Here is a 12249-nt window from a genome sequence, read left to right as displayed (position 1 = left end):
AAAACAAAACAAAATGCGTATGCAAATGGCGGCAGCTACAGCCGCCGCCATTTGCGTTCCTTATTTTTGGCCGTCTTAGTCTACGTAAATATTTAGGTAGACTAAGATGGCGAAAATAAGGGGGAACGCAAATAGCGTAGTGGGCGCTATTTGTGTTCCCCTTTATTTTCACCGTCTTTGTCTATGTAAATATTTACATAGGCTAAGATGGCCAAAAATAAGGAACGCAAATGGCGGCGGCCATAGCCGCCGCCATTTGCGTACGCTTTTTTTTTTTAAAAAAAAACCCAGACATGATAGGCTATGTAAGTCTTTACGTAGCCTATCATGAATGGGAAAAAAAAAACAGACTGCAAATGGCGGCGGTGGTGGCAGCCGTTCAGAAGACCAGCCGCTGCCGCCGAAGCCGCCGCTGGAGCCGCCGCTGTCCGAAACATCCGCCCCAGGTAAGCCTTGTTCCAGGGGGGATCCACGGGGGGCGGAGGGGTAGCAGGCTGTTCCGCCATGGAGTTCGGGGGGCCGAATGCACTGGCATTCGGCCTCACCGAGATCCGTGGCGAAATTCTCTGACAAGCCTAAGAGGCGGTCAGCCTTGGCTTGCCCCTGATGGCAGCAGTGGCTGGTGCTTCCTGAACCTTCCATGAGGCCGTGCTTGCATTGGTGGCTGGCTTGTGCTTGTCCCAGCAGGTGCCTGCAGTGGCAGCAGCCGCCACTCTCTGCACCTGTGTGCGGCCTCCCCTTCTGTTCCTTCCCCCCTCCTGTTCCTTGTGTCGCCGTGGCGACCAGCTTCGGTGGCGGTCAGCCTCAGCTTCCATGTGGCCACGCTTGCGTTGGTGGCCAGCTTGCACTATTCCGGTGGGTCTCTGCAGCAGCCAGCACTGTCTGTGCCCGTGCGCGGCCGCCCCTTCTGTTTCTTGCCCCATCCTGTTTGGCAGCCAGCCCATGCTGACTCCTGCTGTGGCAGTTGGTGCTCGTCGGACCTGGGAGCGGCCACCCCCTTGTTCCTCATGCGGCTGCAGTGTCGACCAGCTCTTGCCAGCCCCTGGTAGCTGCGATGGCCACTGCTTGCTGCACCCTCGGTGCAGCCGTGCTTCCTTCGGCAGCAGCGGCTGGCTCTGGCAGTGGCTGACCTGGCCGGTCCCCGTTGGTGGTGCCGTTGGTGGCTGGCGCCCGCCGGGCCTTTCTTGCGGTGGCAGGTGCGCAGGGCATCCTGAGCAGCCCGCGCCTTCTCCAGCGCCTGCTGCTTGCCCCCTGGCTGCGGTGTGCGCAGCTGCTGGCAGCGGGTGATCGTGCCGCTCCTGAGAGGAAGCCAAGTGACAGGCCGTGGGCCTGGGCTTGACCCCTTTCAACTCTTCAGGCCTCTTGTCCTCAGGTTGGGCTTCCTTGGGGGAGGGCAACTGCCGGCAGGCCCCCCCTCCAGGCATGGCTGGCCTGGTAGCTAGTGGGGCTAGTCCCATGCGCAGCTCCAGATGAGCGAGCCCGGGCCTCCTTTGCTTCCTTCCTTCCCAGGCCTGCGGGCCTCTTAGGCCTTCACCTGCCCCATCTTCAGGGTTCCCCCTCCGGGTGGCACCATCCCTTACTTCTGTCATCCTTGTTCGACACCCCGCTCCCTAAGATGGGACAGGGGGACAGTTGGGGGAGCGGGGAGCCCCATCAGGCCCGGTCCTGGGGACTTGCTACGGCATGGCAGTTTGGTCCTGGCTCCTTCCAGGAGGCCCTTCCCCAGATCTGGTCAAGAAAGGTTCCTGCCTGGAACCCTGGTGGGTCTCTGCTAATCACTGACTGGGTCACACAGTTCACTAATCAATGTTGTTTTTTGTTTAAGGCTTCAATCCTAGGGATGTATGAAACAACTTACCTGTTTCGTTTCGTGACATCCGCGGTGGGGGGGAGGCGCTCCATCCCTTCCCCCAAAATCCTCACCGGCTGCCTCCGCTCCATGGCAGCTCTGTGGAGCCGCCAGCCGGGGCCGCCTGTGGCTGCCCGCAGTGACATCCAGCCGCTGCTGGGCTGCGCAGGGATGCAAATGGCAGCCGCCGGCCGGGGCTGCCCACAGCGACATCCAGCCACTGCTGGGCTGTGCAGGGTCGCAAATGGCAGCCGCCGTAGCCACCACCATTTGCATTCCCTTTTTTCGCCGTGATAGGCTATGTAAATATTTACATAGCCTATCACAGCCTCCGCATGGATGCAAATGGCGTCCCTGCGTCAGCTGTGATAGGCTACGTAACTGTTTACATAGCCTATCATGGGAAAAATTGTGAAGAGACTGGCGGCCACAGATGTGGCCACCATTTGCAAAGCAGCGCAAACGGCACCAGGTAGGTGCTCCGTTTCGCGCACCTTTCGCGGAGTGGTGGGGCGGTGGGGGCTTCGTTCCACTACAGATTTCGGGGCCCCGAATGCACTGGCATTCGGCCTCACTGAGATCCATGGCGGAATTCTCTGCCATCCCTATTCAATCCATCTCAGCCGGTAGTGGCAGAACGTACCTCTGATTGCCCCCACCCCAGCCAGGCTTGGTTGCACCATTGTGATCCAGCCTCAGCAGACATGCTGGCTGATGCACCGTTCACTGTTGCTTTCTATTGCAGCACACCTGGACACCATTATGACTTCGCATCTTGGCTTGCAGAGGAGCTGTGTGAGGTTTCCCCGACTATGGTAAGACGTCCACATCTCTCTTTACATGGCTGGGCAGGGGACCTTTGAATCCTTTGGGTTGGTTTCCTTGGCTTCCCTTCCTAGGGTGGCCATCCCTCCACTGTTCAGGTTGGGCTGTAGCTCAGTGGTAGAGCACATGCTTTGCTTGAGGAAGGTCCTAGGTTCAATTCCCAGCATCTCCGGGTAGGGCTAGGAAAGAATCCTGCGTCCTGCCTGAAACTTTGGATGGATGCTGCCACCAGTCAGTGTCATCAATTCTGGGCTAGATGGACCCAGGGTCTGACTCAGTATAAGGCAGCTTCCTATTTTTCTCTCAAAACTCCTCGGCTACCAGTCAGTGTAGGAGACACCCCCCCCATCCTCCTACATGTCCCCGGGCCACCTGTAGCTCTTTCAGTCGCATCTCCACTGTTTCTCCAGCCATTTAATTCCAATTCAGCGTCCGGCAGGGCCCTGCCAGGTACCTGAAGGACCGCGACCTTCTGCTCCAATTATGACTCCTGCCCAGACGGGTACCGGCGACAGATCTGACGAGACCACATTCTGCCAAGTTGTCTCCCACACCGACACCCGGCCTAATTTTGTCCAGTGCTTTTGTACCACTGGCCGCAGTGGTAGCTCAGCTCCTGGGACACATGCTTCTGATTCCCTGCCGTTTTCATCAAGAGTGCTCCCCGTCGTAGCGGACCGCACCTGTGCACCCCTTGTCCAGGAGACTGGGGATGGTGCCCCCCCAGGGAAGGCCTGCGTAGTAGAAAGCCCGGTGGCAGGCTACGGCCCCCCGTCCTAGAATACCCCTGCTCGGTTTGTATGGTGCCACTCCTCTGGCATTGAGACGCTACCCCGACTGGGAGGAAGCGTCCTACTTGTCCCACAGCTTTTTGCTAAGTTTTAGGATACTTTTACTGTGTCAGCATAGGCCAGGCTTGGCTCTCAATCAGTGCCCTGGAAGTCATCTGTAATCTCTTTCCCCCAAAGGCCAGTCTGTTACAGATGAGATCCCTGATCTTGTGTCCTCAGTGCAACTAACCTTTTTCGAGGAGGCGGTTGTCTCGATCCAGGATCCCTGCCACGGGTCCCTGACAGCCATTTGCTACATAAGGTTCACAGACAGTAGTCCACGTTCTGACCTATGTGAGCATTTCTTTCCCCCCTTTTTTCTTTGATCTCGACGTCCCTTGGCTGAGGGCCCATCTGCTATGTACACATTGCGGGGGATCAAGTTAGGTGTCCTTAAGCAATGTCCTCACCTCCCTCAGGACAATTTCTCGTCCTTCGGGCACAGGTCCAGGCGGTTTCCCATTTCCCCTTGGGGGCCCTGCAAGAAGCTTTAGGGCATTTTTCATTCCCATGAAGAGTAGCGTCCCCCCCGGCTGTCCCTTCTGGCTCCATTGGGTAACGCAGGGACTGCTGTTGTCGCACCATCGAACCTGGGTCACTTCTGTGGTGTGTAGGCACCTGCAGATGGTTAAAGTTTGCAGGCCTTTAATTCCTCTCCTTGGGGTGTAGGCTGCTCCTCAAGGTCAACATTGAAATTCACTTGGATGCCCCTGCTACCCTGGGGTCTTGGAATTATCGCTGGTTCAGTGTCGCCCTGCGCATTGGGTGGAGCGGCGGGCTGCCACCCGAGTGCCTCAGGACCTTACCTTTTTGGAGTTCTTCCCTCTTTACCTAGCTGTTTCATTGGGCCAACCTCTTAGCCAAGTCGGTGGCCCTTCCTTTAATTCCCAGTCCTCCAGAAATCCAGCTGTCATGTCGCTCATTAGTGCATTCACGCTCCAGATTTTGTGTCACAACATCTTGCTGGGCCCGTCACGTGTCATGTCTGGCAAACCCAATTGCCAATGCTTTCTCACGAAATCAGATCTAGGGATGGGGGAGAATTGCTCCCCGAAACTTCGGGAGGCTGAGTGCCAATGTATTCGGCCCCCCGAAGTAGTTTCGGGGAGAAATTCTCTGCCCCCCCGCCCCCCGCCCCCCCCGGGATGGGACTTACCTTTCCTGAATGTCCCTCCCGGCGGCGGGTCCCGGCGGCGGTTCAGCAGGTCTTCGACAGGGGCAGAGGTGGCAGCTGGTCTTTCGACCGGCTGCCGCCGCCGCCATTCCAATAAAAGTAAAAAAAAAACAACGCCCCCGTGATAGGCTACGTGACGATTAACGTAGCCTATCACGGCTAGATTTGCAAAGTCAGCCATGATAGGCTACGTAAATCGTCACGTAGCCTATCACGGGTGACTTTAAAAAAAAAAAGCGCGTACGCAAATGGCGGCCCCCATAGGGAGCCGCCATTCGCATTCCTTATTTGGTCGCTGTAGTCTACGTAAATCTTTACGTAGACTACGGCGAAAATAAGGGCAACGCAAATAGCGTTGCCCTTATTTTCGCCGTAGTCTACATAAATCTTTACGGAGACTACAGCGACCAAATAAGGAACGGGAATGGCGGCTCCCTATGGGGGCCGCCATTAGCCATACGTGCTTTTTTTTTTTTTAAGTCACCCGTGATAGGCTACGTGACGATTTACGTAGCCTATCACGGCTGACTTTGCAAATCTAGCCGTGATAGGCTACGTTAATCGTCACGTAGCCTATCACGGGGGCGGTTTTTTTCTTTTCTTTGATTGGAATGGCGGCGGCGGCAGCCGGTTGAAAGACCGGTTGCCTCTCCCACCCCTGACAAAGACCTGACGAACTGCCGGCTGGACCCGCCGCTGGGAGGGACAATCGGGAAAGGTAAGTCCCGTCCCGGGGGCGGGGGCGGGGTGCAGGGGGGCGGAGAATTTCTCCCCGAAACTTTTTCGGGGGGCCGAACACGTTGGCGCTCGGCCCCCCGAAGTTTCGGGGAGAAATTCTCCGCCATCCCTACTTAAAGAACTATTACATTATTGTGGCTACTTTACCCCAGGTAATAAGCTCCAGACATAATTAGCTGCTTCTAATTCACCCTGGGGGCAACTATGGCCACGCTTCTTCTTTATAAATGTTCTTTCTCCTTGCCTTCTTGCCTTCTCTTTCTTCTTCTTTTTTTTCCTTTCTCTATCTGTCTGCCACTTTCTCTATTTCTCTGTCTTTCTCTACTTGCCTCTGTCTTTCTCTACTTGTCTTTGTCTTTTCTCTTGTCATTCATTGGGAACCACACTCAGTATAATTTGGTGTTGCAACTAACACTAATCTGCAAATATCACATATATTTTATGATATCTAAGAAATCATAAAATATACAGAACAAACTTTTTTCTGCAATTTAACACAATGAATGGAAAACACTTTTTGCATGGTAAGGCATGATGCAGCAGATCCAGCAATTGCGGGGGGGAAAAGCTCTCAGGGCTATCTATCACTAGACAAGCTAGCCAGGGATTTACAATATCACACACACACTCACACCCCTCTTTTCTTCTCTTCCCCTTCAACTTGGTACATGAAGGCAAAGTGCCGAAACACAGGACACTGGGGGGTGATGGGCATCGCCTTATACTTGCATTTTTCAGGCAGCCATTAATCTTCTTCGGGGAGGCAGTGGGGTGATTTGCAGGACTTCAAAGGCAAGCTTCTCAGTTTGTTTGTATTTGTAAATCCCAAGCTCAAAACAGGACACGATGAGGTACAGGGCAGCTAAATTTTTGCTTTGGCTATTTGCGTTGCCCTTATTTTCGCCGTAGTCTACGTAAACATTTACGTAGACTACAGCGACTAAATAAGGAACGCGAATGGTGGCTCCCTATGGGGGCCGCCATTAGCGTACGCGCTTTTTTTTTTTAAAGTCACCCATGATAGGCTACGTGACGATTGACGTAGCCTATCATGGCTGACTTTGCAGATCTAGCCGTGATAGGCTACGTGAATCGTCACGTAGCCTATCAGGGGGCGTTTTTTTTTTTTTTTTAAACTTTCGCGTTTGCGGCCGGGCGAGGCGGGAAGCCTCCTCCCCGGCCTGAATTTCGGCTGGGGCGAGGCAGGAAGCCTCCCCCCCGGCCTGAATTTCGGCCGGGGCGAGGCGGGAAGCCTTCCCCCCCAGCCTGAACTTCGTGGGGGGAGCAGCGAAGCGCCTCCCCCCCACCGTGAACGTCCTTCGACGACAGGTAAGGGACTTTCGTCCACCCCTAGTTTTTTGTTTGTTTGTTTTTACTTTCATAGTTTGTGGCCGGGGAGACGGAGCGCTTCTCCCCGGCATGAGTTTCGGGCGGGCGAGGTGGGGTGCCCCCCCGGTCTGAATTTCGGCCGGGCGAGGCGGGGCGCCTCCCCCCCCAGCCTGAATTTCGGGGGGAGAAGCGAAGCGCCTCTCCCCCACCACGAAGCAAAGCTGCGAAAAGGTAAGTGACTTTCGTACATCCCTAGTTTATACCAGTTGCCCTTTCGGAAGCCATGTAGGATTTTTTGGCTCACAGTTCAATTGGCCTTTACTGTGTGTCTTTTTGCCTACTTCACACTGTTATTGGGGTCAGGGTGCGTCCAGTAGGCGAATTTGGTACAATCTCTCTTAGGTCACATTTCAATTGGCAGCTAGGACAGGCAAAAGCAGAAAGAGATTAGGGATGGTGTGCATGCAGAGGCACCTTATGGTGACAGGTGACGCCTGAGGCCCCCCTGAATGGGTTGTGCGGCTCGGATGTGGGATAAGGGTTGCCTGGGAGACCAACCCTCCTCACTCACCCAGGTGTTGTGCGGCACCGGGTTGGGGGTGACAGGGGAAGGTCTACCTCCCCCAGAAGGGGCAGTCCGGAGGGGTGGCGAGATCGACGCCACCCCTCAGGCTGGGTGTGTTTTCACCCATGAAGTGCCAGCTAGTTGCTGGCACAGTCAGTTGCCCATCCTAGGTACCCCTTTTCAGATATTTTCAATAAAATGTGTCCCTATTTTCAACCCAAGCCTTGTTGTTTGACTCTTCTTTGACCCATCTCCGCTCGCAACTGTACTTGAACTGCAGTTCCTGCATTGAAATGTCCAAATGAGAGCACTACATTTATTATAATGCACATATATGTTCCTGCTTTTTATATCACTTTAAGGACACCAGAAGGGTTACACTGAGGAGCTTGAAGAGTTCTTTGTGTCACTTTAGAAAATATCCTGACTGAGGCAGATCATGGAGCAGAGTTCACATATCCTGGCTCCCGGTTCTATTCCTGAGTCCCCAGAAGAGACTTTTACACACTGCTATGGAATTAGCTTTGTGCAGCTATTATTGAGGCTAAAGACAGGGGCAAAGAGTCACTTAGTATAGCCGTGTAACAGTATGGTACTGCATTAATTTTTAAAAAGTAGTGCAACAGAAAAAAAATAAATTTCTCACCTTGAATTTCTGGATAAATGGCCATGTAGAGCAAAGCCCAGAGCAGCGTTGTAGAAGTTGTTTCAGTTCCAGCAAAAAACAGATCCAGTTCTGAATGTAGGAAGTTTTCATCATGGAAACTGGAAGCAACATCCTCCTTAAAAAGAGAAAATGCAGCAGCATGTTAACCTTCCATTAAAAACATCATCCGGACATCAGCCCTAGCTGTCACTTGATCACACTGAGAATCAAGTTCTCCAAGTCAACAGTCCTGAGAATCATTGAAGCTGGGATTAAGTATGAATAAAGGGAAAAGAAAGACACCCAATAATTCCTGATCTGAACTTCAAAGCCCAGAGAGATTGTATTCAGGCAGGCAGATATAATGGTAGATTATGTGATGCCTTTGGAGAGATTTTCTTTTTTTGGTCATGTCAACTATTTGCTCTGATGGATAAGTTGTGAAATTTATGTTGGCAAGTAACTTGAACATGCAGCTAAAGCACACACAAGAAAACTTTCCTAATGAACACAACAATCTTTTAACAGAGAGGAGAAAAATAAGTCCCAAACTAGCAAGGCACCAACTTTACTCTCATGTATAAAGTGTTACAACAGACTAGTAGCTGGAATGTTCCGGTAAACCTAGAAAGCACCAGCTAGCTTGCAATATATGCACATGTGACTTTAACTCAGACACTGTTGTAACTCCACCAATGTAGGCAGTGAACAAGTGGTGAAATCCCACCCCCTGGAAAACATCATGTGATATACACATACCCCTCCCCTGTCTGAATTCATGCAGAATCAATGGGAACTCTAGCCCTATTCAGGCATTCTGAAAGCATGTTGTTTAAACACATGAGGGGAGGGAACACTCCAGCCCTGCCCCTGTCCCTCATCGCTTTCGTTGCCCTGCATGAGTGGAGGGTGACTGTCTGAAACAGAGTGCCTCCTCTATCCATGGGGGTCTCCATGCAATCCAGAATGCTGGATAATCACTGTTCCAGATTGTATAGAGAGCCTCCATGGATAAAGGAATATCTTCATTTCAGACAGTCACCCTTCATATGTACAGGACAACAAGAGTGATGACAGAGATGGGCAGGACTAACATTCTCCCCCTCCCCAAGTGTTTAAACAACACTCTTTCAGAACACCTGAATAGGGCTAATGCTAAGGGAAACCACTGAAGGCTATTAGGACAAATCAATTGGCCTGTTCTATTCTTTGACATGGTGTCTGTCTTCTTCTCCTAAAAATTAAGAAACATGTTCCAACCTGCTCTCGATATTGTCAATTACCTTGGCCATTTCATTTAGATATGCATCAATGAAATCTCTGGTTTCAGATGGGTTCCAGTCTTCCTTGTGCTTTTCAATGATTTCTCTCACAAATGATTTCATTTCTCCCCAGTTTTTTAAAACGGTCTGATGAGGCCCGGGCAAACATTTCAGGAGGGTTGGAAAGGCATCGTACAGCTGGGGAAACAAACACTAAAATTATTCTGTGTTTAGGAGAAAAACTATGGAACACCTAGTAAACCTCGCCAAACATCATCCTACTATCAAGAGAAAGGAGCTAGCAGAATGAAAAGACATATTTGGCCTATTACAGGAAAAAAAAATCTAAAGGGTTATGGTGCACTAGTCCCAGAGTACACATTACCATCACCACAGGGATGCTGCTTAAAATGGTTATAACAGGAATTGCAGAGCATGAGTTGCACTTAGCACAGGGATGCGATCACAAATGGCATCTGTGTTCTATACACACTGTGGAATTCACCTGGGAATGACATTTTTAATGCATCACTGTGTTGAGTGCAGCACATAATTTTTTTATAAAATGTTTATAAATGAATCCAGTTTATACACATGCTCAAAATCACCATCATTGTTTAATTACATACACATTCTAGGACTTTGTCAGATCAAGAGCTTGAATATTCTACGTGGAGAAAATGGGCAGTGTGTACCACTAGCACAACATGAAGCGAACAGGCCTTTAAGCAAACAGAAATGAGCTGAAATTCTTATTTCCAGGATGGGGCAGATCCTAGAAGAGAGATGCACTGATCTGTCCTGTTTCAGGCTCAAGCATTTCCACTCATTTCCAAGGTTGCTTTAGGAAGCACCAGCAGTGGGTCCTGCTGATGCAACAGAAACAGCACAGCAGCAGCATAGGATAGTGCCCCCAAACCCAATTTCTTGCCTGTGGAAAGCAACCGTGTTAGAAAAGCGGGTTCTGGTGCAGCCTTGTGATTCCCCACCTGGAAGTCTTAACTGAGCATGATTTATATTTTCTGTGGTCAGCCCCTGATTGAAAACATACACACCCTGACTCATATGTCTTCAGTGTCACCCTAGATTTCCTGCAGGAGGGGACTTGGCACAAAAGGAAAAAGAAAATGTCTGACAACTAATCAGAGACATGGGAGGTGAATGTTCTCATCAAAGGGAAAAGACACATGGGATTGGAATGTGGTTCTCCATTAGATCAGAGAGCTTCCATACGTGGATCAAAATACTTTCTTGAAGATGCACTGCTTTATCAAGCAACTGCAACAACTTCTGGAAATGGCTGTCATGGTAATCAAAGCGGTCCCCAAAGGTGATGGAACAGATGATATTGGAAACAGCATTATTAATCTGAAATCGAGGTTCAAATGGTTGTCCTGCAGAGCAAAAAGATGGCAGAGAACATCATTATGATTATGGCTCCCGTTTAACAGAAATATAATAGGGGGGAAGTGGTGGGACTTTTAAATAAAATGAAGCATTAACTAAAGTATAAACAAAACCAGTAACTTAAACTTGAGTAGCATTGCAGTACTGCAAATCTGCATTTTCAAGGAATCATCTGTCTCCTTCATGCTTTAGGGTTCAATCCTATGAATTTTTAGACAGAAAAAAGTCCTATAACTTCCACTATGCTTCAGCCAGTGATCCTGTAGGATGATTTTCTGAGTCTAAACATGTATAGGATTGCACCCTTATGAAGGGATTATTCTGCAGCAGGAGAGCACAGTGTTACAGATGGAGGAGGCCTTGAGCATGATGGTGCGTTGGTGGAGCCTTACAGCTTAGTGACACTATTAATGAAAGCTACACACCTCCAGATATAGATTTCTGGCATATTCACCTGTGAGATTGTCAAAAAATATTTTACCAAAGCAGGAGATTTGGAACGAGCATTTAATTAATTTCTTTCAAACACATACGGGCAACCTGCAATGTTCCGTGGTTTTCCCTGCCACTCAGCTGATCAGCCATCAGCTGGGAGAGGTGAACAGGTTGCTGTTTCCCAAATGCTATTAACAGTGCTGCCATCTGTGCCATGGTGTCGTCGGGCCTTAAATGTGTTTGTTTGGACTTGGCCCAAGTTCTTCTCCATCATCGCTCTAGCAGTGTGACCACTTGCCTTAAACCAAGGTGCTCCTGGGAGAGGACAGGCAGGAGTGATCATGTCAACTGTCCTGCTCATCTCCCCATTCCACAGAGGCTAAGAGTTCCAGTCAATCTAAGCCCAGTCAGGTAATGACCTGTCCATGCCAACGGGGTTTCTCAACCCCACTATGCATAGATCACCTTTACCCTGACCAGAAACACCAGATGCTCAGCATTCGTAGCCTTTTCTGACCTGATGGGCTCCGCTAGAGCAGTCAGAGTCCTTTAAGGGAGACGGTGAAGCAGAAGGAGGGGCAGCCACAAGACGTCTCCTCTCCCCTCTCCTCCCCTGGCCGATCCCACCTCCCCCCCACAGCTCCCCCTGCCTGTGACAACAGGCTGCTCAGGCACTGGTGCAGCATCTCCACAGCCTGGAGCAGGTGACAAGGAAAGCAGAGCTCAGCATCACCAGCATGCTGGCACCCCAAGGCACCGCATTTTTGCAAGGGGGTCTAAGAAGAACTGGAATATAACTGGAATTTATAAACATGTTTTGTCAATTAGCTTTGTTTAGTCTGTAAGATCCAGGCTAGGCCAGAGATAACTGTTGATATACATCCATCTTTTCTCTCTCATTTTTAAAAAATGGATATGATATACTGTACTTAAATCTACTGTGTGAGGTGTATAGAAATGTGCACACTCATTTATATATTTGGAAATTATACTATCTAAAATACAGATAGTACAAAATACATTAGTGATTGTTGCATTTTTTATCCTTTATAATTTTTTTCTTTTTAATTATTATTATTATTATTATTATTATTATTATTATCAATATTATGATACTAGGATTAGTAATATTTCTGGCTGGTTGATTTTAAGCTTTATTATTATATAGTAGCTAAAAGGCATTATACGG

The 12249-nt window shown here is 49.9% G+C and overlaps 1 pseudogene; it reads right to left on the bottom strand.

Moving 5' to 3' along the window:
- The window catches only part of LOC146348103 (cytochrome P450 2J2-like), a 66944-nt pseudogene extending 55668 nt beyond the window's left edge, over window positions 1-11276 (bottom strand).
- Window positions 11277-12249: the final 973 nt, after the last annotated feature.

The sequence above is a fragment of the Heloderma suspectum genome, chromosome 4 (genome assembly GCF_057233095.1).
Source record: "Heloderma suspectum isolate Gila_16-S chromosome 4, 16-S_ref, whole genome shotgun sequence".
Taxonomy (NCBI): Eukaryota; Metazoa; Chordata; class Lepidosauria; order Squamata; family Helodermatidae; genus Heloderma; species Heloderma suspectum.
Note: the sequence above shows the minus strand (reverse complement) of the source record. Positions and strands in the feature narration are given on the sequence as shown.